This window comes from Mus caroli, unplaced genomic scaffold (genome assembly GCF_978045245.1).
Source record: "Mus caroli unplaced genomic scaffold, Mus_caroli_1 scaffold_15, whole genome shotgun sequence".
NCBI classification, from domain to species: Eukaryota; Metazoa; Chordata; class Mammalia; order Rodentia; family Muridae; genus Mus; species Mus caroli.
Window position 1 is genome coordinate 107,227,561 of NW_028227270.1, and position 26,758 is coordinate 107,254,318.

The 26,758-nt window shown below is 43.5% G+C and overlaps 1 long non-coding RNA gene across 2 annotated transcripts; it reads left to right on the forward strand.

Moving 5' to 3' along the window:
• Positions 1–191: 191 nt before the first annotated feature.
• LOC115029061 (uncharacterized) lies at positions 192–25,505 on the forward strand. 2 transcript variants are annotated; one of them, XR_015045482.1, is made up of 5 exons: positions 192–406; positions 3,405–3,534; positions 15,632–15,980; positions 16,063–16,225; positions 21,848–25,505. It is a non-coding gene; the product is annotated as an uncharacterized LOC115029061 (long non-coding RNA). The 2 variants fall into 2 exon arrangements; XR_015045483.1 differs by lacking the exon at positions 3,405–3,534.
• The last annotated feature ends 1,253 nt before the right edge of the window (positions 25,506–26,758 follow it).

Genomic DNA, 26,758 nt, shown 5'->3' on the forward strand with positions numbered 1-26,758 from the left:
CCGTTCCGCCCTCCTCGCTCTCGCCCAGCCCTTCAGTCCGCGTCCTTGCACGCTCCTGTCTACCGGAAGGGCGGGAGTGGTAGTCCCTCGCTGAGCCCAGGAGGGAGGCGTGCCTGAGATTGTAAGCCCGAGAAACTACATTTCCCAGAGAGCTATGCGTGCTGCCACGCTACGCTGGAGGCGAAGTGCACACACGAAGCATGCGCGTCTCTCGTCCGGCCGCGGTGCCTTAGCGGCACACTGAACATGCGCATCCACCCTCGTGCTAGGGCTCCCCTGTAGTTAAGGCGGGCACCGCACACTGGGAACCTGCACGTTAACTGCTCAAGTTGCTGTACGACCCCCTCCGCTATGGACATTGCTGCAGGGCGCATGACCTCGAGGAGCGGTTGCCCAGTCGGGGCAGGTTTGTATGGCACCTCAGCGGTCAACAAGATAATAGTGTGTTCCCCTGACCTGTCCCATACCGAGGGCAGCGGGGATCCTGAGTGCCGAGTAGCAGGGAGTTTCCTGCTTCCCTTTAGTAAGCAACGGCGGGTGAGGAGGACGAGAAACCCCGGGGCTTGCTATGGAAAGCGAGGACAGAGGAGAAGCCCGGACCTGGAGGCTGCCTGGGTGCGCACGCGCTCCTCACTAGGGTAACTGTCAGGAAGCACAGGAATGAGAGCTTTGGCTGCCAGATGACTTTGACAAGTTCCCACCAAGTTGAGGTGACCAAATGTGTGAGGGCTGGGTTTGCAGAAGATCCATCTCCAGCCAGCGTTAGGAAATGAGCGAACTTCACTGGAGCCAACTCTCAGGCTCAGCACCATATTGCCACTGAGTAGCGGTTTAGTATTAGAAAAGCAATTGTAGTAACACACACACACACACACAGAGACGCCCCCAGTGTCTCACGTAGTTGACAAGAAACTAACTATTCTGCAGAGGATGACCTTGAACTCTTGATCTTTCTGTCTTCATCTCCACAAGTGGTGCTTTGGGGTGGAACCCAGGGCTTAATCCTTACTAGGCAAGCCCTCTACCAACTGAGCTATATCCTCAACCTGACACTGTTAAGATTGACTTTTAAAAAAGATTTTATTTGATTTTTTTTTCATTTGTGTGTGTGCGCATGTGCAGGCTAGGGAGGTTGTCTATCCCATCCCCTGGAGCTGGAGTTTCCCGTGTTTGTGAGCCACCCTGTGGGTACTGGGAACTGAAATTGGGTGCTCAGGAAGAGCAGCGAGATCTCTTAACCATTGGGCCATCTCTTCAGCCCCTTAAGATAGCTTTTTCTTTGGCTATTTTTGCAATGTTTTTAATTTCAATGTTTTAATTTAGTTTAATCAGGTAAAAGCTGTGTTCTACTGTTGTATGTACTTAATAAAATAACTCACATGGTCAAATTTGTTCCCATGAGAAAAAATTTGTTTGAGCGGTGCTGAAGCTCAATGGTAGGGCTATGTCTACCAATGGGAAGTCTTGGGTTGATGCCCAACCTGTACAAAAAGGGGAGGGGACTCGTGTATTTGTTATTCATTACAAATCCAGAATAGTTGAAACAATAATAATCATTTCGTATCTCAGACTTTAGTACAGATCAGGAATTTGGGAGCTAAGTTCTAGTTCGTTTTCAAAATTGCAGGAATATTATCAGCCAGGGCTTCAGTCATCTGAAGGCTTCATGGTGGTTGAAGAGTCTGCTTTGAACATTGCTCACTCAGATGGCAGACGTTTTAATGATGGAGACACATTGTCACTTCTGGGTTAGTCAGTTGGTCACACAGAAAAGCCCTATAGAGTGAATACCTGTGCGCACAGTGTTCAGGTATTCACCAGAGTGACTACCAGGAGTCAGAGATCACTGGGAACCATCCTAGATGCTGGCTAGCACAGTATGCCCTGAAAATTTGAGTGAACACTCGTGTCTCAATACTCTGGGGTAACTTTAGGACCCCTATTAACAAGAGTCCTGAAGACAGAAAAGAACACTTTTTTTCCTTTTGAAGAGTAACAGAATTAAAAGATGAAATATATAGTTGCTTGGCAGATATCACCAACTTCTGTATATTTCTTTCCCTCTAAGGAAGAATAATTTCTATAACTTTCTTTTAAGATTATTTATTTATTTGGTTTTTTGAGACAGGGTTTCTCTGTATAGCCCTGGCTATCCTGAAACTCACTTTGTAGACCAGGCTGGCCTCGAACTCCTGAGTGCTGGGATTAAAGGCGTGTGCCACCATGCCCGGCTGTGCACACAAGAATTTTTATTCAGGCTTGAACCTGGGCCACAAACTATCCTGGTGCAATAGGATAGGAGAGCGACCCCAAAGTCTGGGGCCATGGGGTTTATAAAGGAAAAAAAACGCAAGTAGGGATTTGCAAGCCTTAGAGTTAAATGATTAAGTAAGAGGATAAAGGAATGTTGGCCTTTAAGCTGATTGGCTTGCAGCATCTGATCAAACCGCAAGGAGGGAGCACGCACCTAAAAGGAGCCTCATGACCTGGGAATGATTCATGTTTACTTAGCCCACCCTGGTATTGTCGCTTGGCTACAGCTGTTATGCCTATTTTGCAACTGTCAAGATCTCATGTTTTATTTTGTTTTTTCCAGAACTCAAGGGTGGGGGACAAGTCACTCTGAGGACAAAAACCTAAGATGGAGTCTAAAAAACCAAAAGGGAGTTTGTTTTGCTACCTCAGTCCCTTCAGACAAGGTCCTCTGTGACTCAGGTCTCTACCTTTCTTGGTAGAATTTTCTCTGTTTAAAAACTACAATGGGCCTAGAGAAATGGCTCTATAGTTAAAAGCACTTGTTGCTCTTGCAGGAGATCCAGGCTTGGTTTCCAGTGAAAGACTCCCTGAGGAGCCCCTCGTTCAGGCCTCAGGATAATAGCAGACCCCCAAGAACTCACGAGAGACCAAGCTTGATGCAAACCACACAAGGCTTTATTCGGGGAAAGCCAGAACTCTGGGGATGACTCGTATCCCACACAGGGGTAGAGGAATCGACCTTGAGGGAAAAGGGGTCCCAGTTCTTATCTTAAGGGGGAAAGAAGAAGGAGGGAGTAGGGGATTTCCAGATCTAAACAATGTCTATTCTAAAATGATTGATTCCTCAAGAAATGGGTATGGGAGGGAAACAAGGAAGGAGTCTAATGAAAGTGTAGCAACTCCTGATTGGCCCAGACTGTAGTTGCTGGGGAGATTTTCTGACTCTTTCCCAGCAACCAATATAGCAACCAATATCACAAGCACCTGGCAGTGAGGTACAGCAGTGGGCACACACCTGGGTTCAAGGAATGGTCAGAACATTGGCAGACACACAGGTTCGAGGAGCAGCCAGAACATTGTGCACCTCTATTTTTCTAAATCAGTGAAGCTAGTTCTACTAACAATGAAATCTATTTTGCCAATTTCAGGGCTTCTGTGACCTTTTACATTCTGTCAGGATCTTTCATCAGCATCCACATGGCAGCTCACAGTGACTTCCTTCAACAACCATTTTAGTATATCTGATGTCCTCCTCCTTCTGATCGCTGAGGGCACCAGGTAGGCTTGTGGTACATATCCATACATTACAAGCAAAACAGTCCGCTAGAGGCCGCTGGCCCTCCCTCTTGTCCTCCTAGTGGTTTGAGACCCGTAGGTGGAGAAACACTGATTTAAATGATTCCTTGTGGATTTCGAGCTGACAGTTGAATTCCCCTGAGTCAATGGCTGTACACTGACTAGAAGAAGGTAGTAACCTTTTACCCAGCAGATGCAGCTCTTCACATCTCAGTCCGAGGCTTCCTCATTCTTCTCTAGTTTCACTGTGCCACTGAGTCAGGGTTCTCTTGGAAGTGAAAGAAAGACAGGGAAGTTCCCACCGAGGGAACTTCCGGCAAAGAAGTTCCGCAAGAAGTGGTGAATAGCATACTGGAAGGTGAGTGTGGAGATTCAAACTCCAGCAAGTCAGGATGTAAACTGCAGTAAGGACTTTGGCTTTTGTTCTGAAATGAATGGGAACACTACTACATGGGCTTCGCTAGGACGAGCAACAAGATCCAACCTGTTCCCACAGGATCGTTCAGGCTGCTGAGCCAAGAACTGAGAGTGATGAGGAAATGTGGAAGTGGAGGTTCAGGCATTCTCTGACAATAGTGACAATGGTGGCAATGGTGACAGGCAGATTGAAGGTGCAGCAGCACCCAGACAAGTGCCCTGGAGAGTTGCTGCTACATACCTTTGAAGTGCGCCCTGCCATCCAGGGTGGAATGTTGTTACCTGTGTGGTGCTGAGTCTGTGCTCGGAATTGCCTGTGACTGGAAGTGGCTGCCTTGCATGGGATACAGTCTCTTCTCCTGAGACAACCTGCACCCAGTGACCAGTTGAACAGGGGTTAAAAGATTTGGGGAAACTCTAAAGAGCCATCTCCTGGTCTCAGTGACAATAGAATCTTAGTTCAACTTCTTCCATGCTCTAATTCTGTTCCTCACATCCTTAGGATGCTCCCCATAATAGTCTCCTGTGAGCCTCCTGTATCAGAGTACATGCCAGGAAACCTGACCCTAGGCAATGAATCTGATGGCACTTAGCCAAACTGCAGAGTTCTATCATGAAGACTCACGTGCCTCCATCTACTTTGCTCTAGACCACACTGACCTTGGCTGTCAGAGGATCATTTTCTTAGTTCTTTTCTTTTCTCTTCCTTTCTCTCCCTCCCTCCCTCTCACCCATCCTCCCTCCCTTCTTTCTTTCTTCCTTCCTTCCTCCTCCTCCTCCTCCTTTTTTGACAAGGTCTTGCTATGTTGCTTGAGTTGGTGTGGCAGGATTTTCCCTGTCCAATTAATTTAAATATCAGTGCAGCAGGAGACCTGTGATTGGACAGGGAAAAAGGAGGCAACAGGAGAAGAGGAGAGGAAGCAAGATGGAGGACAAACAGGATGATTCAGATTCCGGGTGGTTTTAAATAGCCACAGGTAGATATAATATCATATAGGGATAGAATAATTGGGGTAACTTGTCTAATCTAGGTGGGCAGCTTGTACCATTATCAATTGGCCGTGAATTTATTGTGTGGGCATCTTGTGTCAAAATTGAGAATTTATTTATATATAAATCTGACTGATTAATTATAAGCTTTTAGAGTTTTGATTTACTGGGTTAAGGGGATTTGTGACAACTAACCGCTGGAGGTAAATGGCTGAGAAGGTATGGGCGGCACTGAGACAGGTGAATCAGAGATGGGAGGTCAGCGATTGGTCGCTGCTGGGGCTAAATAGAGACAGAGGTGTTGAGACCACCAGGACAGAGAGTAGCTGGGTGTAGCTTGGGAACTTGCTGCTCATTTTAATTTTTCTCACAACAAGCTGACCTAAAATTCAAGTGTAATCTGGGTTGGCCTCCTTCTTGGAGTAATGGAATCACAGGTGTATGCCACCACTGCTGGCTCATAAGCACACAAGTACACTCTTGTTCCTTTGACTTTGTAGCTCATTGTAGTAGTGGAAATATCTTTCCAATAAGCTTTTCCCTTCTTCCCTTAAGGTCTTCTACCACATTCAGTCTCTATTAGTCCTATTCTATTCTACTCTATCCTGTTCATTTCATATCACTCATTTATTTTGCTTATGGTTTAATGATTGCTGTTTACAGAGGGCAGAAACATTTCCCCTCTATCTTTTGCCCACTGATGCATCCCAGTACCTGGAGTGGCAATAGTACCTTCTAGGTGTTTCATAAATGTTTACTGAATGACTGATTGAATTGAATGGATAAATTTGGATATCTCAGTGAATTGATTATCATTATAAAACATAAGAGCTGAACTGGTAGTCTTTGGAGCAGAGCTAAATGGAGACATCAAGATTTTGGTGTGAGGAGAGAAAGGAGATGATAAAGGCACTGAGAAGATTCCAGAATATGTGAGGAAAACATGAGGTTCGTCATGGAAGACAAGAAGTATGATGGGGTTGGAGGGTAGGCAGCTGTTTACAAGGCTCATGGAAAGCATGAAGTGGGATGAAAAGTGTCCATTGATACACAGTGAAAGAGTTAAGGCAAAAGAGGCAGTGCCTCAAGCCTGGGAGTGGATGAGTTTAGGAGGCAGAACTGCTGGGTGAGTTAGTTTTTCCCGAATCCTGGACCTGAAGTGCAGAAAAGGAAGACTGAGAGCAGGGGCAGCATGTAAGCTGAGCTACGGTGTGACTAGCTGAGAAACCTATACTCCATGTGCAGGCCTCCACGTGGCGCTGGCAGGTTTGCCTTTTACCATTCTCCCCATTGCTAAACCATCAGATTACATTCCTAAAGCTAGCCACCAAAGTCCATTTGCTAATTTGGCCACTGGCTCATCCCTGACTGATGACCAAGGTTCAACTATCAAAACATCAAAGTCCAGCAATCAAAAGTCATTGACTAACCAAACTAAAATACCCAATCAGAACACACGTGAGCTCATTTTAACACAGACTTCCCTTTTTTCCTCTTAAAATTAATACTTGCAAAGCTTTTTGCTGCTGTTTCTGCCTAATTCAGATACAGCTACGTTGTCTCTTTGCCTTGCTTAATAAAGGATCTGTTACAGTTTGTATATATTGGCCCAAGGAGTGGCACTATTAGAAGGTGTGGCCTTGTTAGAGTAGGTATATTACTGTGGGCATGGGCTTTAAGACCCTCATCCTAGCTGCCTGAAAGCCAGTATTCTGCTAGCAGCCTCTAGATAAAGATGTAGAACTCTCAGCTCCTCCTGCACCATGCCTGCCTGGATGCTTCTATGTTCCTACCTTGGTGATAATGGACTGAATCTTTGAACCTGTAAGCCAGTCCCAATTAAATTGTCATTATAAGAGTTGCCTTGGTCATGGTCTCTGTTCACAGTAGTAAAACCCTAACTAAGACAGGGTATTGGTACCAGGGGCTGGGGTATTGCTGTAATAGGCCTGACCGTGCTTTTGTTTGGAAGAATGTGGATTTTGGGACTTCAGATTTGCAAAGCATTAGAATGTTTTAAGTGGGGGCTTAATGAGCTACCCTAAAAGGAATTTGGAAAACTTTGTTACTGTGAGTGCTTTGAATTGTACTGACCTGGCCCAAGATGTTTCAGTGGAGAAGAATTTCAGTACGTGGTCTAGAGACTGTTTATGTGATATTTTGCCCTTGTTTGAAGAGAGTCTGTCTGAGGCTAAGGTGAAGAGACTCAGGTGAATTGCATTGACAGGAAGTCTCAGAAATGCCCATCATAGATTTTTGCACTGGTTAAGTCTCATGAAGAACATTTTAAACAAGCAGAGCAAGCTGAGAAATGAAAAATATAAAATATATAGTCGAAGATGTTTGCTGGTCCTTTGAGTTGAAAATCTTCATTCTTATCCACTCCTATTATCCGTAGGTTTGGTCTTCTCATTTTGTCCTGGATTTCCTGGATGTTTTGAGTTATGATCTTTTTGCATTTTCCATTTTCTTTGATTGTTGTGCCGATGTTCTCTATGGAATCTTCTGCACCTGAGATTCTCTCTTCCATCTCTTGTAGTCTGTTGCTGATGCTCGCATCTATGGTTCCAGATTTCTTTCCTAGGGTTTCTATCTCCAGTGTTGCCTCATTTTGGGTTTTCTTTATTGTGTCTACTTCCCTTTTTAGGTCTAGTATGGTTTTCTTCATTTCCATCACCTGTTTGGATGTGTTTTCCTGTTTTTCTTTAAGGACTTCTACCTGTTTGGTTGTCTTTTCCTGTTTTTCTTTAAGGACTTGTAACTCTTTAGCAATGTTCTCCTGTAATTCTTTAAGTGAGTTATTAAGGTCCTACTTGATGTCCTTCTCCCATCATCATGAGATATGCTTTTAGATCCAGGTCTAGCTTTTCAGGTGTGTTGGGGTGCCCTGGACTGGGCGAAGTGGGAATGCTGGGTTCTGATGATGGTGAGTGGTCTTGGTTTTTGTTAGTAAGATTCTTACGTTTACCTTTCGCCATCTGGTAATCTCTGGAGTTAGTTGTTATAGTTGTCTCTGTTTAGAGATTGTTCTTCTGGTGATTCTGATTAACGTCTATCAGCAGACCTGGGAGACAGGCTCTCTCCTCTGAGTTTCAGTGGTTAGAGCACTCTCTGCTGGCAAGCTCTCCTCTTACAGGGAAGGTGCACAGATATCTGGTGTTTGGACCTCCTCCTGGCCGAAGAAGAAGGCCCAAAACAGGACCTTTCCCAGATGCTGTGTTGCTTTGGCAGGTCACAGAAGCTGTCAGCTTCTGTGGTGCACACTCTCACCTGTGCAGACTAAGTTCCTAAGTTCGGTGGAGTCCTGGATCCAAGATGGCGCTCCCTGCTCCTGAGGCAGAGGGCTCCCGTGCCGTGCGGACTACTGTCCTTCGGCTGGGAGGGTGCCAGATGTCTGCGACCCGAAGAAAAGAGTGCTGCCTCAGCGGCTCTGTGGCTCCCGCCTGTCCCAGAAGCTGTCTGCCTCTGTGGTGCACACTCTCACCTGTGCAGACTAAGTTCCTAAGTTCGGTGGAGTCCCGGAACCCTCCTTTTTTTTTTTAATCTTAAATTTTTTTATGACTTAAATGTGTTACATACATCAAACATATTAATAATGAGTATTTTGAGAATCAAATACAAAAATTTTGTTCAACTTTTATATTCAGAGCCTTACATACCCTAAAAATATCATTAATGAACATCTAATACTGCCCATATCTGAAGATTGAATACTAAATGGTTTCAAAACATACAAAATGTTCTTTAGGAATTATTCATAGTATAAGAGCATAAAATATGAAAAATGAATCATTGAGAAATATATTCAAAAGCCTTTATATGATACCACCTGACATAGGTATTGAAAACACACTATATGTCTGTGTACAGGGTCTACATATAAGTTTGCTTAAAAAAGATTATCAGTGTTTCTAGGAGAGAAATTATTTCATCAGTAAATATTGTTTAAAAATTTTAAAATGGAAAAAACTGAAGTTAAACATTAAGAAAATGCTAAGTTCAAGCACTGTGATAAAAAATTATCAATAATATTTCCATGATGTTTGTAAAACATCATTTTAATATTTCCACCTGTTAATAATCCACACATAGAATAATTATTTTAAGATATATTTCATTATGTCTCCCTTTTCATTTCTGATTTTATTAATTTGGATTCTGTCTCTGTGCCCTCTGGTTAGTCTGGCTAAGAGTTTATCTATGTTGTTGATTTTTTCAAAGAACCAGCTCCTGGTTTTGTTGATTCTTGTACAGTTCTTTTTGTTTCTTTTTGGTTGATTTCAGCCCTGAGTTTGACTATTTTCTGCCATCTACTCCTCTTGGGTGTATTTGCCTTTGTTTGTTCTAGAGCTTTCTGGTGTGCTGTCAAGCTGCTAGTGTAAGCTCTCTCCAGTTTCTTTTGTGAGGCACTCAGAGCTTTGAGTTTTCCTCTTAGCAATGCTTTCATTGTGTCCCATAAGTTTGGGTATGATGTGTCTTCATTTTCTCTACATTCTAAAAAGGCTTTAATTTTTCTTTATTTCTTCCTTGATCAAGTTGTCATTGAGTTGAGTGTTGTTCAGTTTCCATGTGTATGTGTGTTTTCCATTGTTTTTGTTGGTATTTAAGACCAGCCTTAGTCTGTGATAATCTGATAGGGTGCATGGGATTATTTCAATCTTCTTATATATATTGAGGTCTGTTTTGTGATTGATTACATGGTCAATTTAGGCGAAGGTACCATGAGGCCCGAGAAGAAAGTATATTCTTTTGCTTTAGGATGAAATGGTCTATAAATATCTGTTAGATCCATTTGGTTCATAACTTGTTAGCTTCACTGTGTCTCTGTTTAGTTTGTTTCCATGATCTGTCCATTGCTGAGAGTTGAGTGTTAAAGTCTCCCACTATTACTGTAAGGGGTACAATGTGTGTTTTAAGCTTTAGTAAAGTTCCTTTTATGAATGTGAGTGGCCTTGCATTTGGAACATAGATGTTAAGAATTGAGAGTTCATCTTGGTAGATTTTTCCTTTGACCAGTATGAAGTGTTCTTTCTTATCTTTTTTTATAACTTTTGGTTGAAAGTTGATTTTATTTGATAATAGAATGGCTACTCCAGCTTGTTTCTTGGAACCATTTGCTTGGAGAATGGTTTTCCAACATTTTACTCTGAGGTCTTGTCTATCTTTGTCACTGAGATGGATTTCCTGTATGCAGAAAATGCTGTGTTCTGTTTACATATCCAGTCTGTTATCCTATGTCTTTTTATTGGGGAATTGAGTCCATTGATGTTAAGAGATATTAAGGAAACGTGATTGTTATTTCTTGTTATTTTTGTAATTAGAGGTAGAATTATTCTTCTGTGTCTATCTTCTTTTAAGTTTGTTGAAAGATTGCTTCCTTGCTTTTTTCTAGGGTGTAGTTTCCCTCCTTGTGTTGGTGTTTTCCATGTTATCCTTTGTACGGCCGTATCTATGGAAAGATATTGTGTAAAGTTTGGTTTTGTCATGGAACATCTTGTTTTCTCCAGCTATGATAATTGACAGTTTTCCTGGATATAATAGCCTGGGCTGGAATTTGTGATTTCTTAGGGTCTGTATGACATCTGCCCAGGATCTTTCATAGTCTCTGGTGAGAAGTCTGGTGTAATTCTGATAGGTCTGCCTTTCTATGTTACTTGACCTTTTTCCCTTACGGCTTTTAACATTCTTTCTTTGTTTAGTGCATTTGGTGTTTTGATTATTATGTGAAAGGACTAATTCCTTTTCTGGTCCAATCCATTTGGAGTTCTATAGGCTTCTTGTATGTCCATGGGCATCTCTTTCTTTAGGTTAGGGAAATTTTTTTCTATAATTCTGTTGAAGTTATTACTGGCCCTTTAAGTTGGGAATCTTTGCTCTGCTCTATACCTATTATCCTTAGGTGTGGTCTTCTTATTGTGTCCTGGATTTCCTGGATGTTTTGGGTTGGGATCCTTTTGGATTTTGCATTTTCTTTGACTGTTGTGTCAATGATTTCTATGGTATCTTCTGCACCTGAGATTCTCTCTTCTTGTATTCTGTTGGTGATGCTTGCATCTATGACTCCTGATATCTTTCCTAGGTGTTCTAACTCTAGGGTTGTCTCCCTTTGTGATTTCTTTATTGTTTCTATTTCCATTTTTAGATCTTGCATGGTTTTGTTAATTTCCTTCACCTGTTTGATCATGTTTTCCTGTATTTTAAGGGATTTTTTGTGTTTCCTCTTTAAGGGTTTCTACCTGTTTACCTGTGTTCTGCTATACTTCAAGGGAATTATTTATGTCCTTCTTAAAGTTTTCTATCTTTATCATGAAAAGTGATTTTAGTTTCAAATCTTGCTTTTCTGATGTGATGATGTATCCAGGGCTTGCTCTTGTGGGAAAATTGGGTTCTGATGCTACCAAGTAACCTTGGTTTCTGTTGCTTATGTTCTTATGCTTGCCTCCCACCATCTGTTATCTCTAGTGCTACCTACCCTGGCTATGTCTGACTGGAGCCTGTCCTTCCTGTGATCCTGGTTGTGTCAGAACTACTCAGAGTTCTGCTGTCTCTGGGATCCTGTGATTGTGAAATCCCGTGATTCTGGGATACTGTGATTGTGAGATCCTGGATGTGTCAGAGCTTCTGGTAGTCAAGCTGCCTCTGGGATCCTGTGATCCTGTGATCCTGCAATCCTGCTATCCTATGATTCTGCGATCCTGCAGTCCAGCAAACCTGTGAACCTGCTATCCTAGGGTTGTTAGAGAGCCTGGAAGTGAAGATTCCTCTGGGTGTTGTGGGACTGGCTGTGTAGTTTATACTCAAGGTCTGCTAAGGGCATGGGCCCAGACTGAAAGGAACCTGTGCCACTGGTAGGTGGAGTTCCTGGGTGCCTGAATCCTGCTGGTCCCAGTAACTTCCAGTGTTGTGTTATTAGTTTTCTATGACCCAGAAGTGCACTATGGGGCCATCTTACCTCTCTCTTACTTTTCTATGTGGTTATTTAGAACAGTAAGGCTTCTTCCAAACCTGCTTCTCTTGTTTGTAATTCCATGGTTTTCATCTCATTGTTTGTCAGCTTATATTAGGTGGAAATTGTCAAGGGGCTTGCAGGGAAGTGAAGAGAGCAGGCAGTGATTTAGCTGGACCTGGAGGTCAGGCTCTCTGAAAGTGTGACCCTGTTGGGTCACCTCAGGAGCCTCAGTAAAGGCAGCTTTACATGGCTCTGCCATCTCCACAAAGAGGTGTGGTCTGCTGTCAGGAATTCTGAAAGGGGTTAGAAAAATGACACAGACAACAGGACAAAAATTGACAAATTAAGCGTCTGGACCATCCAAACATCATGAAGCTGCTCCACATCAGAAAACGCATCTTTATGGTGATAGAATGTACAGCAGAGGGAGATGTTTTGAGCCACAGAAGGTTGACAGTTTTCAGGAGGAGCAGGCTCAGCACATCCACACACAGATAATGTGTTCAGTTCACTATGCCATGAGAACAACATTGCACACAGGCACATGAAATTGTATGTATTTGTCCTGGCCAGCAAAGGTACCTCTGGGCAATAGTTCAAGGGTGGTAGTGGTATAGTGTGTGCTATGGTGACACCAGATTCCCAAAATATTATGTGTGGCAGAGAGGGACTTTCTACTGGATCTGATCATAGCACTGTTTTGTCAGTGTGGGGTGGGGTGAACAACAGGACTTGATCTCCTACAGCCTTACATTAACACCCTATATACATTGTTACTTCAAGTACCTGAAGGACAATCAACATATAGATTTCTAGACATCTTTCCTGGCTAGGCAGCAGCTATTTTGCTGTCTCATATACAATGCCAGGTACCAGAACCTGTTAGGCATTCCCCTAACCACATTGCCACCAGAAATACAGGGACAGGTATCAGGGCTTGCTGGTCATTCCACCCCCTGCCATTAACCAACTTATACTGCTAGATTCACATCTTGCAGGACACCTCCTGTCCTGGCATTTACCCCAGGTGTAATGCACTGTTAAATAGCACTTGTACTTGTAGGCACCAAGAATTACTGTACAACCTCCCCAGTGCCTTGAATACATTCCTAAATATTGGGCCATGCACGACTTCCCACCATACAGCATGCAGACTGCTGGGTATTGAAGCATGCTGAACAGGTCACCAACATATGCATCACATTAGTTCTGTGTATCTGGTCATGATGCCTGACAAAACCTCATATTGACTGATAGTCATCAGGCCATGATGGATACTCCCTGCCACTGTACCATCAACTCACTGCTATGTCCTGGGCCCTGCTTGACTGCCTCACATTAATGAAGCTCACATGTCCTTCTCAGAGTCAGGACCCTTTTAGACATCAGCCCCAATCAGCACCTACTACAACATTAGTTATCAGGCCTTGATGGAGACTCCTGTACTCCTGTCACAGACTATAATCTACTATGTCATAGGCCCTGCTGGATAAACTTAGGACATCAGTCTTGATGGATAGCCCCTCAAAAGTCTATGTGTGTACAATGCCAGCATGCTGTCTCCTAGGCCAAGCTGTGTGGCAGTATCAATGGGATTTCTAGTAATGTCAGATAGCTAGCACTGTGTGTGGAGTGGTATCTTCAGGGAAGAGGTATTTAGGTAGGCCTAGACATGTGAATGCTATGTGGGAAGGTGGCTTTAGGTGTCCATCCTTGACTGAATGGACATCCTTGCCTGAAAATAGCACTGTGTGTGTGGGCACCCAGCATGGACTGATAAAAGCAGTGTATTTAGGGCTGTGGGAAAGGGGAAAGGTGAGTGCAGCAGGACCTAGAGCCTAGCAGTTGTCCGTGATAGTGGAGATGTCTTAGAGGGCTTCAAACCTCAGTGTGTGTCATGTGGATGGTGGAGAGTGTTCAGAAAGATCTCAATATGGTATTATATGTGGGGCTTCATCAGGAGACAAGCTGTAGGGCCTGATAGCTTGCTTGTGTTTTTCAGATAGCAGCAGGGAGTAGCATTTGTCATCTGGTACAGTAAGTGGTGTAGGCAATCTGGTGTGTTGTCTTTTGAGTCCTAACATCTTAAACATTACATGGGTTCTAGATGAGTGTGTCCAACCCTGACTGAAAATTATCATTGTATTTGGGGCAGCAGCATGGGAGAGTGGATATTATAAATATTATAAACTTGTAGGTTGCAGACCTTGCTGACACCTCCCTCACAGATACACCATATACACTGGAAGCTATCAACACCAGCTACATATACCTGGGTGAATACAACCCTCCATAACTCAGGACCTACTGGACCCTACCCCACATAAACTGCTAGATTCCAGGTGCTGCTGGCAAGCATTTAGATCCCTATATATACTGTCATAAAACAGATGCTTCACTATTGGGTAATGGGTTTTTATCTGACCCTGCTGGACACATTCCCTCACTGTACCCATCACTCATAAAGATGCTGCTATGTTTTGGTCTATGCTGGTAAATCCACTGTCCCTCACCGCACATACAATACTAAGTCTTATACCCTGTGAGACCCCCCCTACCTCACATACATTGCTAGGAATCAGACCCTGCTGTTCCTAACCTCCTGTGTTCACTGCTAAGATCTGGTCTTGTTAGGAATTCAACTACCAAACTCAAGGCAGTCTGAAGAATCAGGAACCATTCCTCCTGCCACCACTGGGCTGTGTATAGTGTCAGGTCCTACTGGACCTACCCAATACACAAAGTGTGGAGGGACAGGACCTAGGGAGGCATGATCCCCTTTTCCCAGTCATTTCCATCTGCACACATTGCACATTTTCAAGCCATGTTGGACACTGCCCTCCTCTTTTCCCATAGAAACTCCTAGGTATCCAGCCTTTCCCCAGCTGCCCAGCTTGTCCCATATACACTAGTATATCAGAGCCTATTGGTTTCCCTTGATCCCTGTAGCTAACTCACATCCTCTGCCACGTCTCAGAGCACACTGGGCATCCTGATACACACTTCCACCCTCTGCTATATTACTGTTGTGTTTCAGGAGTTGTTATGCATCTTCTGACAAGCCTTCCCTCCATTTTTCATAGTTCCATTCCTAGCAGTATAGGGGGGCAGCAGCAGCATGGTATCATAGCTATCAGCATGTGTGTGTGTGTGTGTGTGTGTGTGTGTGTGTGTGTGTGTGTTGGCAGGTTTGCCCTGCTGGTTCTCATATCTACTGAACCATGTTGGAAGAGGGTGTATTTCAGACATGACTTTTGGGCAGTGGCAAGGTGCAGCATGTTCACATACGTGCTTGTGCCTTCAATCTTGATGCTGTGATTTCTGTTCAGTAAGGAGAAGCAAACTTGCTGTCAGACACATTGAACACATGGAAGATGGTAGAGCCTGCTGGCATGTTTTAGACAATTTCCTAGAGAGTTAAGGTTGCAAGGAAGGAATGCAGAGTTGAGTGTACTCCTGACCTTCCTGTAAAGGTGAACAGTTCTGTGACCAGGTGGAGGGACCCACAGTTGCTGGACTTGTCATAAACTGATCCGTCCTTCATAATTACTCAGCATGCTCAGATTCTAGAGGAGGCCTTTCCCACCTCTCTTTGGCCAGGCACACATGGGTAATGGCTTTTCCCGGCCCACAATGTGTTTACAAGAGAGATATAGGATGCTGTTGATACTGCTGAGGGCTACTCAGGACTGCATCAGTGATGTATTTTAACCTTTCCAACAGTCTGTTTCCTGTGTCTCTCAAGAGATGAAGGAGAAAAGGCCCATCTCTGTGGATGTTGAACCATGGGAGGAGGGAGTATCCTGACAAGGACTGAGAGGTTTAGGAAGGAGCCAGGCTCAAGCTTCAAGGGGACATATGACTGATCACCCTCCAGCCAACAATGCAACCTGGATATAAGTGCCTGTGCCCTTCCTCCAGTTGCTGGAATTTAGCTACTAGATCTATGCTACATCAGTTTCCAGGAGCTCCAGCCTTGATGTCCTGGTCATGCTGGTCAAGAACGGTTCCCTCATCCCAACCCCTGACTTGGGTTTGCAACATGTCCTAGAACCTGGACCTCCAGCACCAGGTGAGCCACCCAAGGGAAATAGGCCCCTTTGGCTCCATTTGCACATTTATTAGGCTGAACGGTCATGTCTTCTCTTTTCCAGCTGAAGCTGCAACAAAATTCCTGAACAGGATGCGAAAGTGTTTCAACTGAGCCTTGAGAGCTGAATGTACCTTGGCACCTGTCCCCTGGATGGGACAACTTGAGGAAGGGCAATCCATATTCCCGTTCCCTACCAAGGACACTTGTTAGTGTGCATATGAGGAGTAAGTCCACCACCAACTCTCTATCCCTGAAGGGCTTTCACTGTCCTGAAGTAGGCACAACTGTGTAGGCCCAGCAGGTCATGTCACTGATGCAGAAGAAATGTAGAGAGCAGCATGGTAGATACCTGCAGTGTGGGCTACACTGATTGTCTAAATGCAAGACAAACACCAAGGGTCCTCCTGGCAGTGAGTGAAAGAGAAACTAAGCAGAGATGAGACAAAAGAGAGGAGAAAGGTTTATTACCTGAAGGGGATGAGGAGAGCATTGGCATCCTATTTGGGAAGCCACATCCTGCTCCAGCAAGTAAAGCATGGGCACTAAACAAAGCATGCACCACACTCCTGGGCATATTCAATTTATGTTCATGGAGCACATACCCTAAAAACATAAATGACAGACAAAAGAGAAGACTTTTCCCCAGATTCCAGATGGTGCCTTCCTTGCAGGGTGGCTAAGAATACCACGGACCATGGCTAAGAACACCACAGTAGACACTGAGACTGTTGTCAGCCCCTGGGTACAGGGCACACATGGACCTGTTTGAAGTTTGAAGCTGTTTCTTATAGACTTCATGTTTAAGTAATGTTGGGATTCTATGTACAATTCACTCAGTGTAAGCAGGAGTCACTGATCAAAACACTATAGCATTACATAGTTACTTGCCCTTTTGGCCTTCCTGCCTCATCTTCTTCCTATAAGCCAGTGGTTTCCAAATTTCCTGACTCTGCAACATTTTAATACAGTTGCTCATGATGTGATGAAACTTCAACCATAAAATTACTTCATTGCTGCCTCCAACCTGTAAATATTTTACTGTTTTAAATCATCATGTAAATATCTGATATGCAGGATATCTGATCTACAACCTCCAAAGTGGTTATGACCCTCAGGTTGAGAATTACCACTATAAGCATCCCTGGCAGGGATATCAGCTTGGCCCTGAAACCTGAGAGGGCCTCATGTCCAATGGTTGAGCACATCTCCCTGCCACAAGGCTCTGTTCTCTGTGATGAGCCATCTACACTGCTGAAAAGTGATGGTGCAGGGATAATCCCAGGTCTACCTCCTCCTTTTCCCCAGATGGATCCTCCATTCTTGTGGTGGATAGATTGTGTTTAGAGGACATTAACCAGCCTGTGTACTCAGGATTTCCTTAGCAAAGACACACTGTTCTTGTGTTAGATTGAAGGCTAGTTCCAGCAAGGAGCTATAAACAACGCCCCTGATTAGAACCAAAACAGAAATAGTTGGGCCTGCTCAGGGCCCTCAGAACAGGACATAAATTAGGAGTTTCAGTCCATTGATGGCCAAGATTGAATGGCAGTGCAGTGTTAGACCCCAGGTTCATCAGCTTGTGTCCAAACAGGAAGCAAAAAATGGTGATGAACCACCTCAGTACCCCTCAGGTGCTTTCTGGTTCCCCTTTCCTCCAATTAACTTTTCACCTATGGGTATATTTAGGCCCTTGTGCATAGTTGTGTTATATATCTATATCTTTTTCCGTATCTGTATCCGTATCCGTATCCGTATCCATATCCATATCTATATCTATATCTACATCTATCTATATCTATCTGGCTCCTTGCTGGCAGGTCCAGGCAAGAGGAGAGGGGTCCTGCCGGGTCTCTACAGGGCTGAGGAGGATGGTTAGTGTTGATGACCCAAAAGAATCATACACAGCCTGGAGTCTTGTTGAAGCAGGAACTCAATTTTATGACATCAGCCTCTTACATAATTATATAAGTTCAGAACATAGGGGGATTTTTGGTGGGGTAAGATGAGTAGGAGGCAGGGGAACAGTGATGGAGGGTATGGAGTGACCGACAGGGCCAATGGCATAGCTCTACATCATCAATGGTAGGACAGAAGCAACACCAAAGAGGTCTTGCTGAGTCATCCCTATACGGAAGTGACTGAGACAGGCCTCAAAACATGAGCCAGGCTCGGGATTGGTCCTCAAGGCCCAACCAGACCCAAAATGGGGCCCAACAATATATATGGCATTATATAACAGACTTAATTCATGGTAAAATGTTCTTTCAAGAGAAGGACACCTCTGTCCTTCATGTGCCCAGTCTGAGGGAGGCAGAGGAAGAGGGTAAAGTGACAGGAGAGGTGTGAGTTCATTCTGCTAGGTCCACTTGTTTTATTTTTTTTTTTAATTTTTTTATTAGATATTGTCTTTATTTACATTTCAAATTTTATCCCCTTTCTTCATCTCCCCTCTGAAAACCCCTCTATCCTACCCCCCCCCAGCTCACTAACCCACCCACTCCTGTTTCTCTGTCCTGGCATTCCTGTACACTGGGGCATCAAGCTGTCACAAGGGCCTCTCCTCTCATTGATGTCCCACAAGGCCATCCTCTCTACATATGTAGCTGGAGACATGGGTACCCTTTGGTTGGTGGTTTAGTCCCGGGGGGTTCTGGGGTACTGGTTGGTTCATATTGTTGTTTCTCCTATGGGGATGCAAACCCCTTCAGCTCTTTTGGTCCTTTCTCTAGCTCCTCCACTGGGGAGTCTGTACTCAGTCCAGTGGATGACTGTGAGCATTCATTTCTTTGTAAGGCACTGGCAGAGCCTCTCAGGAGACAGCTACATCAGGCTTCTGTCAGCAAGCACTTGTTGGAATCCACAATAGTGTCTGAGTTTGGTGACTGTATATGGGAGGGATCCCCAGGTAGGACAGTCTCTGGGTGACCTTTCCTTCAGTCTCTGTTCTATGCTTTGTCTCAGTATCTCCTCCCACTGGTATTTTGATCCCTTTTTTTTTTTTTTTTTTTTTTTTTTTTGGTTTTTCGAGACAGGGTTTCTCTGTGTAGCCCTGGCTGTCCTGGCACTCACTTTGTAGACCAGGCTGGCCTCGAACTCAGAAATCCGCCTGCCTCTGCCTCCCGAGTGCTGGGATTAAAGGCGTGCGCCACCACGCCTGGCTTTTTGATCCCTTTATAAGAAGGTTCTCCTTGTTCTTGAGCTTTGGTCCTCCTTGTTCTTGAGCTTCATGTGATCTGTGGATTGTATCTTGGGTATTCTGAATTCTGGGCTAATATCCACTTATCACTGAGTGCATACTGCCATAGACCACCCCAGCTGTGTATGGGGGTCCCTGGGATGTGGGTTCTCAAGGCCACCTGTGTAAGGATTAGGTGGTGACAAACAGAAACAAACACAGAGGCAGTTTGAATCTGAGCATATTTTGCAGCTCTTTAGCAGGGGATTTTATACATTAAGAACCAAACATTATATCTCTTAGAAACTGTATCCAGTGAAACAATCACAAACAGAACAAGTAACATCAGTACAATTCCAAAAGGATATATTCAGTGGGGGCAGTCGTCCCAGGCTAGTGGCATATTTCCAAGAGCAGGATAAGAAATCTTTAAGGTCAGTGCTCTTAACCCCTGAGCTAACCCTCCAGCCCTATATGGTCAATTATTATTTATCATCTAACCCCTGATTTTTTATAAGTCTTCAACGCGTAAATCTGAAATATTTTAATTCTTTTTTTTTAATTTATTTTTTTATTAGGTATTTTCCTCGTTTACATTTTCAATGCTATCCCAAAAGTCCCCCATACCCACCCCCCCAATCCCCAACCCACCAAGTCCCCCTTTTTGGCCCTGGGGTTCCCCTGTACTGGGGCATATAAAGTTTGCAAGTCCAATGGGCCTCTCTTTGCAGTGATGGCCAACTAGGCCATCTTTTGATACATATGCAGCTAGAGACAAGAGCTCCGGGGTACTGGTTAGTTCATATTGTTGTTCCACCTATAGGGTTGCAGTTCCCTTTAGCTCCTTGGATACTTTCTCTAGCTCCTCCATTGGGGGCCGTGTGAACCATCCAATAGCTGACTGTGATCATCCACTTCTGTGTTTGCTAGGCCCCGGCACAGTCTCACAAGAGACAGCTATATCTGGGTCCTTTCAGCAAAATCTTGCTAGTGTATGCAATGGTGTCAGCGTTTGGAAGCTGATTATGGGATGGATCCCTGCATATGGCAATCACTAGATGGTCCATCCTTTCGTCACAGCTCCAAATTTTGTCTCTGTAACTCCTTCCATGGGTGTTTTGTTCCCCTTTCTAAGAAGGGGCAAAGTGTCCACACTTTGGTCTTTGTTCTTCTTGAATTTCATGCGTTTAGCAAATTGTATCTTATATCTTGGGTATCCTAAGTTTCTGGGCTAATATCCACTTATCAGTGAGTACATATTGTGCGAGTTCCTTTGTGATTGGGTTACCTCACTCAGGATGATGCCCTCCAGGTCCATCCATTTGGCTAGGAATTTCATAAATTCATTTTTTTAATAGCTGAGTAGTACTCCATTGTGTAAATGTACCATAATTTCTGTATCCATTCCTCTGTTGAGGGGCATCTGGGTTCTTTCCAGCTTCTGGCTATTATAAGTAAGGCTGCTATGAACATAGTGGAGCATGTGTCCTTCTTACCGGTTGGGACATCTTCTGGATATATGCCCAGGAGAGGTATTGCTGGATCCTCCGGTAGTACTATGTCCAATTTTCTGAGGAACTGCCAGACTGATTTCCAGAGTGGTTGTACAAGCTTGCAATCCCACCAACAATGGAGGAGTGTTCCTCTTTCTTCACATCCTCGCCAGCATCTGCTATCGCCTGAATTCTTGATCTTAGCCATTCTGACTGGAGTGAAGTGGAATCTCAGGGTTGTTTTGATTTGCATTTCCCTGATGATTAAGGATGTTGAACATTTTTTCAGGTGCTTCTCAGCCATTCGGTATTCCTCAGGTGAGAATTCTTTGTTCAGCTCTGAGCCCCATTTTTTAATGGGGTTATTTGATTTTCTGGAGTCCACCTTCTTGAGTTCTTTATATATATTGGATATTGGTCCCTTATCCGATTTGGGATAGGTAAAGATCCTTTCCCAATCTGTTGGTGGCCTTTTTGTCTTATTGACGGTGTCTTTTGCTTTGCAGAAGCTTTGCAATTTTATGAGGTCCCATTTATCGATTCTCGATCTTACAGCACAAGCCATTGCTGTTCTATTCTTCAACGTGTAAATCTGAAATATTTTAATTCTTTTTAATTAAGGCTTTCTTTACCATATAGCAAAATCCACCTCTGATGACACAGAGTAGCCTTATGAAATTTTATTGTTCGGAAAGTTTTTATCTCTCATAATAGTTTTGTAAATGACTTAAATAGTAAAGCATTGGTTTTCTCAGGGATAAGGTCATGTTAGTGACCCCATCGGAAGGGATGGTTTCTTACCCATTACTCTGCTTAAGATATTGGCCTAGGCTATCAGAAACATGAAATAAGAAACGGAATAAGAGAAAACAAAACAGATGTCATGAGAACTAGGGTTCAATATTTTTTTCTCCAGCGAATACTTCCACAGCTGGTTCCAGGAGGCTTCCCCCTTTTGAGGTCAACCACCTCAGTCTGTGGAACTTGTCATATAGATCCTATTGGAGGTGTGTGGCAGCATACTATGGGTGTTCTTTTGTGATTGAGTTACCTCACCCAGGATGATATTTTCCATCCATTTGCCTTGTGTTTAAGTGTGTATCAGTTTTCTTTGCTCACTCACTAAATGCTGGGTGTTTGATATTACAGTGCATATCATCTGTGTTCCTCTCTTTCAGGAACACAAGACCCCAACCTGCCTCAGGATGGAGAGCAGAGACGACTGGAGCCTTATGCATAACACTTGTGCATTCCTTCTGCAGGCTTCAGAAGACTAATCTGGCCGGGCGTGGTGGCACATGCCTTTAATCCCAGCACTCGGGAGGCAGAGGCAGGCGGATTTCTGAGTTCGAGGCCAGCCTGGTCTACAAAGTGAGTGCCAGGACAGCCAGGGCTACACAGAGAAACCCTGTCTCAAAAAACCAAAAAAAAAAAAAAGAAGAAGACTAATCTGTGATTTTAGACACAGGACAGGAGGAGCCTTAGAGGTGAACGCTGGCCAAGCCTGCGTGTTCTCCCAGGGCAGTGACCTGCAAATGATGTTCCACTGACTAGATTTTTGGATAGAAATTGTAGTCCAAGAGACTCTTTGACAAGTGGAGAGTGTGTACATCTGGAGCTTTCTGGGAACATAATTTTAATAGTAATATAATTTTCTGTAACCTGCAAGAGTTTAATAGTTCTAGTTATTTTATTTATGTATGATATATTTAGTTTTGTTTTATGAGCTTGTTGGGATTTTCAACATAGAGATTCACTTCGTTTATGAATGAATATTCTACTGGCATTTCCAGTGGGATGATCAATTAACCCTCCTTCCCTCCCTCCCTCCCTCTTTCCTTCTTTGCTCTCCTCTCACACAACCTCCTCCTTTTTCTAGTCCTCTATGTTTCCAACCTCAGACTCCTGCAGTAGAGATTACATTTATTACCATTTTTATCTTGGCATGGTAGCAATGCCAACATTCCCAAAACTAAGGAAGCTAAGCTGGAGAATTGTGGCATTATTAGCCAACATGTGCTGCATTAAAAACAAAAGAAAATGAAAGAACAAACAAACTTCTTTCCAAAACCATGGTGTTTTTACAGTTTACCAGCCTGGTCCTCTAAGGCACATGGTGATGGCTGTTTACTGATGGGGTTAGGATTGCATTTTTCCTTTTGATATTTTGTTTCATCCTCCAGCTCATATTTATTACTCACTTCTTTCCTTTTTTTCTCTATAGATACTTCATTGTATCATGTTAATTATTTTGCTGATTTTGTAACCATAGTTACTAGATGCTCTCATGATGTGCCCAAACCTATTTCAGATTAGTAGTAATCTAGCTTTGATAACATAGAAAAACTGCTTCAGAACAGCTGTTTTCTTTCCTTCCTCTGGGCCCTAAAGGCTATTTGTATTACATCTCTGTGGTGGAAAGCCATCAACACATTGTTTCATTTCTTTATAGGACAACAAGCCCTCTTGAGTCATTTTATTTCTACACAGACACTATCACTCCTGTCCTTGACATTTATCTGTTTGAATTTGATTCACTAACTGGTAAAATTTCCTTACTCACTGGGAATTTCCTTTCCCATTGTGACTTGTAAGGCAGTCACAGCCCATTCCTTTCTTTATCCTTGGTGTGGGTCAATCTGCCTGGAGCCTGCACAGCTGGACAAAGAATCTGATGCAGGTGTATCTTTAAAGACTGAGAGTCTCCAGATGTTCTTGTTCCCTGACTATACTGAATTCTTGTTGATTTCTTCTAGGAAGTTGTAAAACCATTCTTGCTCATTTTGAGGGTTAAAATACCACTGGCTTAGGCAATTCACACCTGTAGCATAAAGGCAGGGCATTAAGTAAAGTAGCCTTTGTGCCTTCTCTGAAGCAACCTCTCAGATCTAACTCTCAGCCTGCTTCTGGAGTCCCAGGGGGAAAAAAGTGATTTTAATCTTTATTTGCAAGTTCTATGTCGACAAATCCTCTGAAAACCCATACCATTTCAAAAAAGAGTTCTCTGTACTGTCTTTGTCCTTAGTACTCATGTATCTTTCAGAATATATGATCACATGGTAAAAAGATCACCACAAGTTTACACATAAATTCAAATCATAAGTTGAGTAAGAAGTTTACAACAGAGAATGTTTACATACATATCAATCAGGAGTAATTATCTGGTTAAACATTCATTATCTGTCACTAGCTCAACAGGCTCATTGAAAGTAAAAAAAACATACTTTTTGTGCCTAAGTTATTATGGAAGTTTTCTACTGGTAAACCCAGTCAATTTTTTTATCTTCTCTCCTTGCACTTATAGTAAATTCTTAGTTCTATTTTTATGACCTTTGGTTAATTGTTTTATAACCCCTTAGTTGTAAAAGCCTGTTTTCTATCATCTCAGAAACAATGAACTCTTCTGAAATTTTGAAGACATGCAGAGTTCTAATTGCAGTTTTGACATAGTAAAGGTCTTAATAGCAGTCCTATTATTAAAGATCTCAATAACTCCTAATATAATTTTAGGAATTCTTTTATCATCATCATTAAGAATTAAGAAATATAGCATCCCTACAAGGCAGTAAAGTTTCATTGCCCTGCAGAAGTGTGTACAAAGGGTGGGCTAATGCCTAGTGTTTCTTATATAAATTTAATAATAACCAAAATAAATTAATAGCAGGAATCTTTTCTCCAACTTAATCTTCTCGGCCTTGCCTAAAGAAGCAAATCCGATATCCTTTACAATTCATGAGGGAACCATCTCGGGAAGATCATCTTTTCTCCAACTTAATCTTCTCGGCCTTGCCTAAAGAAGCAAATCCGACATCCTTTACAATTCATGAGGGAACCATCTCGGGAAGATCACCAGCTAGGTTTGAGTTTCTGCTAGATGTCTCCTGGCATCAATGGCTTCATGCATAATGCCTGGCTGCTGTTGACTCCAATTTCTCTATATCTGAATGCATGGCTGTGCCCCTCTGGACTCTATGTGGACATCCACCCATTCCAATCTTTGTTTTAATTTGACCTAGGTCACAGAATCTCTGGTCAGCAAGACCTGGCTCCTGGTCATCCCCAATTCCCCTCTACCAACATGGATGGTCATTCTTCTCTTCACTTGGTTAGATGATGGTCACATGTCCTCTGGCATCAATGTCTGACTGCAGTTTGATTCCAATTCCCCTGTATGTGAATGGGTGTTTGTGCTCCTCTCTGTTCTGACTTGGCTACAGCTCATCCTGCGTGCTGCTCTGCTATGGTGTAGGTCATAGAAAACCTCAGAAGTGTGGTATGAGCCACCCAGCTGAGACGTCACAGATTCTACTTTTCATTTTTGTACCTTTGATGACTTATGTATGTTACTCACCAGGATATGGACCAGATCATTCATGAGGGCTTGCAGTTCAGCTGCTATAAAGTAGATTGTCTTTTCTCTTGTTAGTAAGGTCTGTGCTTAGTAGTTAGTGTTGGGCTTTTGTTCTTCAAAGAATGTCCCTTCCCCTTGTATTTTGTGCTGAGATTTCCATATTGTTCCATATCATTACTTAAGATGTTCTTTCAAAAGGTATTAGGAGGAGCCTCTCCTTTTCCTGGTATATATAGGGAAGTGTTGGCTGTATCCTTGAGCTTAGTGGAGCTTGGAATAGAAGGCCTCAGTTTCGCAATCCTTTCTCACGGACTTATTCCTCTAGATATTATATTACTCTGCCTCTCTTCATGGGAATGAAACCCTATGTGATCCTTCACATTGATCTTATCCTTGGGAATTCTGAACTCCTGAGTCTCCAACCTCTGATGTCTTCTCATGAAGACGTCAAATAAACCCTGGAAGTTTTGTGGTTTTGGCAATTATTCTGGAATCTTGGGTGCGAGTGCTGCGAAGGTAAGCTGACTGTGGCACACTGTACTGTTCTGGGGCCATCAGGGTGAGGTCTCACAGGCCAAGACTTTGGCTGCATGCTTATCTCAAGTCCATGTTCCTATAATCTTGTGTTTTTAGAGCTCAATATAGTGAGTGCTTTAAGGTAGGTGTTTGGAGATGTCCTGTGTTTTGTTGGTCCCTACAGACTCGAATTCTTGGGACTGATATTGATGGCTTGGCCATTGGGAATTTAACTGGATTCCAGACGCACTCTCAGGGCAGGAGGTGGCTCTTATTTCACCTCCCATGTATTGGTTTGTTTGGCCACTGAAGGTGGGACACTTTGTTCAGGGCCAACCACTATCACTTGTCAGCAGGGATGTCCTAAGGCCACATCTTCAAGCCTCTTTTATGGGTCATTTGTCATTTTTTGAGGTGGTATATTGTTCCAGGCTCCTTTTCCAGTCCCTTAGATAGTCCTGCTCTGATCAGTTTTGCCTGGAAGCAGGAAGCAAAGGGCACATCGCTCAGGTAGTTCTGCCATGGATCTGGTTGTACCTTTGAGGTCCCATGACTGGCAGCAGGCAGAAGGGGTTTTGGGTCTACAGGTGATTATTTAAATACAGATCTCTCTAGCCTGGCAGTTGATAGGCTTTCTACCCTTGTCCTTCCTGGATCTTGGTGATGCACATTTTCCAGGATGATGGCAGCCTTGGAATAGTATTCAGCCTTGGAATCACAGATGTGTGAGGAGGGATACACAACTTGGGAAAGTTTTCAGCTGGAACTCACTCAGGTGGAATGAGCTCCCTGGCCTCAGGAATCTGCAGATAAAGTCTCTTTCTGCGTTTTACAAGGAAGCTCTGGGATGTTTGATTTTAGCTTCCTCTCCGTATTTGGTGTCAAGCTGAAAATGGTGCTCCACAGTGTTCACATAGAACAGCTTGACTGTCCTCAGTGCAGGGTTCCTGGGTGTCAGCCTCTTCCCAGGCATGGGCTTGAAGTGCAAGTCATGTATTTTCCCCTAATACCTAGGCTCTTATTTTAGGCATGGTGTATGTTACACTTAGCTTTTGAGTTTGTGCGGGCATCTCCCTGGACACAGACCATATCGTCTGTCTCAACTTGTAGATTTTAGAGTTGAAGATGGAGGGCTATACAGGCTGGGAGAGTTGAGGCCTGTTATTGCAATTATGATTACTGCTGGAAATGCTCCTGAAGCTGATTCAGTTCCCTGGATGGG